The sequence below is a fragment of the Saccopteryx bilineata genome, chromosome 6, assembly GCF_036850765.1.
Source record: "Saccopteryx bilineata isolate mSacBil1 chromosome 6, mSacBil1_pri_phased_curated, whole genome shotgun sequence".
Lineage (NCBI taxonomy): Eukaryota > Metazoa > Chordata > Mammalia > Chiroptera > Emballonuridae > Saccopteryx > Saccopteryx bilineata.
Genome location: NC_089495.1, coordinates 123,671,485 through 123,675,438, shown reverse-complemented (window position 1 = coordinate 123,675,438; position 3,954 = coordinate 123,671,485).

The window sequence follows — 3,954 nt, the reverse complement described above, 5'->3', positions numbered from 1 at the left end:
GGGCCGCGCCTGCGCGCAAGTCTTCTCGGCAGTCTCGCTGGAACACTCGCGATGTTGAGAGAAGTCTGATGGGAAATGTAATCTAAGTAGCAGCAGCAGGCGGGAGGCGGCGCATAAAGTTGGGCGGGGCCTCACGGGGGGTACCCATGAAGAAACTGATGCTCGGCCGGATTTCTTCTAAATTGCTCTGTGGATTTCGTTTGGGGCGGGGAGGGATTATCAGCAGTGGTTGGTTGCTTTAGTGAAGGGGAGGGAGATTCCGGGGAGTTGCTCGATGTCTCCCTCAACCGCTCTTAAAGTTGGGGCGAGAGCCGCGAGGCTGGGCGGCAGAGGGTCCCCGAGAGCGGGCGGGGGGGGCGCTCTAAATTCCCGCAACCCTGGCGCCAGCCTCGCGTGGCAGGTCCCCGCAAGCCCGTGTGTGACTTTCATGCTGAGAGTGAACAATAATTACACTATGAAAAAGAATCGAGAGCCATGTGACACCCCCTAGTACTTATAAACGTCATTTTTCAGGCAACCACCTGACTTCACTTTTGAAACAACCACAGGGCAAAGCAACACCCAGAATTTACACCTATCTGGAAATGAGTTTGAATTTCTGCATTCCTCCCTCTCTCCCCATTCTCGGCAGGTCTTTAGCAACGCCTTCCGTGGCATTTAGTCTGGGTCGTGCTGTATACAGTAGTACGTTGCAGATGCTCGTTTTCAAGTTACCACATTTGTTTGTGTTTGACTCCCTTAATTGGATTGTGAGCATTTCAAGGCAGAAGTCTCTTTTAATTATTATGATTTTTCTTTTTTATTTCCTCACAGGTCCTACTTGATATTCTGCTGCTTTGGCTCACGGTGAGTATGCCACAAATAAGCATTAACTCTGCAATAACTTCTGTCTTGTGACATTGGACCATCTTACTCTTGAAGACCTCATTTTGTATCATATGATGAGAAAGAGTGGGTTCTGTTTCTGCAAACTAAGCCCCTTGCATGTCCGACTTAAAGAGGGAATCTAAGCGTGCGGTTTGCCGAAGCCTCAGTGAAACTACAGAAGTAGGCATGTAACCCGCTGCAAGCAAAGCACTGTGGTAGCTAGTAGCCATAGCACTTACTAGGCGCCATTGATTATTGACCGCTTTGTACGTTCGCTTACATATGACACACTGTCACCATCCCACTTTACAGATAAGGGAATAAAGTCAAGGTTTGACCTCAGCCTGCAAAGTCTGCCTTTTTACCACGAGGTTGTATATGTATAAATTGACCTTCTATATAAGGGATTTAGTTTGGGGGAAGTGGAGAAGGGAGGGAAGGAGGTTTTTGTGTGTTTGCCACTGAGGTTGAAATCAGAAATGAGGCTGAGGGTGGGGGGGATGGTGGGCAGCTCTTTCTGTGTTTTGAGTCCCTTTATGGCGGGAAAAGTGAGGTTAAGAGGCTGCTGGAGCTGATTAGTGAGCACCTGCAGGGCTCTGGGCTCCAGCAGGGCTGTCTTGGGTCCCAGATTGGTTGCCAGTGTGCAGTGAGGACCATTCTTCACAGCTCGAGAAGGATCCACTGTGTAGCTTTCATACCTGACAGGGCACTGAGTGGGAGAACAGCAGGCTCACGGCCAATGGGGGTATCACAGGCTGCTGGGCAGTGGCTAAGAGGCCAGAGCAAAATGCAATGTGCCTAGGAACCTGTCAGGTATACTACGTAGGCCAGCCAGAAATAACTGGGGGAGGCTTCAGAGAATTCCTGAATGAGCAATCAAAGGGCTCAGAGCTGTTGAGACCGAGTGCGTTAATGTTGCTGTGATCTCATTTGCATTCAGTTGCTGGTGAGGTCTAGGACATTTGAGTTTTACATCTCGTGGAATTATTATTACACAGCAATTATTCCACTTAATATACATCTATATTTATTGACACGGGAAAAGCCACACAATTTAGGGGTAAGCGGCAGAAGTAGATCACAGAGCAGGAGTCCTCAGACACCCAGCTCTGAATGCAAAGGAGAACTCTAGTCAGCTGGCCTGCTGTGTTCCAGTGGTCAGCTCATTGAGTTACCTTCATTGACAGGATTTAAGACATGGTACCTGAAACCCACAGTCGTAGAAAGCAGAGTCTTTGGCATATTGAGGTTAATTTCTTAATCTGGAAAGGAATCTTTAATGTTATTAAAAAGAACATGAAAGAGCATAGGTTCACACCAAGCAGTTGGTTGCTTACATTGGGGACAGACACACTCGTGACATCTGTGTGACAGTCACTGTTAGGTGACAGTCCCATAGCTATTCCTCCATCTCACAAACTGAACAGACTGCTCCTGGGCAGCCAGGTGCTTCAGGGATGGCAAGCTCCTCCCCAGCCAGAAAGGATGAAGCTTGATTAGTCTGCACCAAACCCTAGCAAAAATGTATTCCCTTTGTCAGTAATTGTTTTGGGAAAATGTCCGCGATGCAGGTCTGCCAAGTTTGGGGAAGTGGTTTTATTTGGAAGGTTTGGGTTTTTGGGTTTTTTTTTTTAAGATTTTTATTTTAACGGGGTGACATTGATAAATCAGGGTACATATGTTCAGAGTAAACATCTCCAGATTATTTTGATATTTGATTATGTTGCATATCCCTCACCCAAAGTCAAATTGTCTTCCGTCACCTATCTGGTTTTCTTTGTGCTCCTCCCCTCCCCCGACCACCTCCCTCTCCTTCCTCCCCCCCCCCCCCAGTTACCGTCACATTCTTGTCCATATCTCTGAGTCTCATTTTTATGTCCCATCTATGTATGGAATCATAGTTCTTAGTTTTTTCTGATTTAGTTATTTCACTCCAAATAATGTTATCAAGGTCCATCCATGTTATTGTAAATGATCTGATGTCATCATTTCTTATGGCTGAGTAGTATTCCATAGTATATATGGGGTTTTTTTTTGAGATTTTATTTATTCACTTTATTTTTATTCATTTTAATGCAGTGACATTGATAAATCAGGGTACATATGTTCAGAGAAAACATCTCCAGATTATTTTTTTTAATTTTTATTTATTTATTTATTCATTCATTCATTTTAGGGGGGGAGAGAGAGAAAGGGGAGGAGCAGGAAGCATCAGCTCCCATATGTGCCTTGACCAGGCAAGCCAGGGTTTTGAACCGGCAACCTCAGTGTTTCCAGGTTGACGCTTTATCCACTATGCCACCACAGGTCAGGCCAGATTATTTTTATATTTATTCACTTTTGAGGGAGAGAGAGAAGGGGGAAGGAGCAGGAAGCATCAACTCCCATATGTGCCTTGACCAGGCAAGCCCAGGGTTTTGAACTGGCAGCCTCATTGTTCCAGGTCAACACTTTATCCACTGTGCCACCATAGGTCAGGCCTGTTTTTGTTTTTTTTTAATTGACCACATGCATTTATTTATTTATTTATTTTACAGGGACAGAGAGAGAGGGATAGATAGGGACAGACAGACAGGAACGGAGAGAGATGAGAAGAATCAATCATTAGTTTTTTGTTGCGACGCCTTAGTTGTTCATTGATTGCTTTCTCATATGTGCCTTGACCGTGGGGCTACAGCAGACCGAGTAACCTCTTGCTCAAGCCAGCGACCTTGGGTCCAAGCTGGTGAGCTTTGCTCAAACCAGATGAACCCACGCTCAAGCTGGCAACCTCAGGGTTTCGAACCTGGGTCCTCTGCATCCTAGTCCTGTGCTCTATCCACTGCGCCACCACCTGGTCAGGCTGTTTTCTTTTTTTAAAAACAGCATCCCCTCTTCCAGTGATGGGATTCAGATAATTTAAAAACTGGTTCTCTGCCCTAATGACCGTTTTAAATATAAAAAAATGATATACCAAAAGGTAGTTTATTATTTCATGCATTTAATACTTAAATAAGAACAATAAAAGAGGCACACAAACTAGATTATGTTATGAGTTTTAAAATATTAATGAAAAAATATTAAATAATACCTAACAAAAAAAAGTAA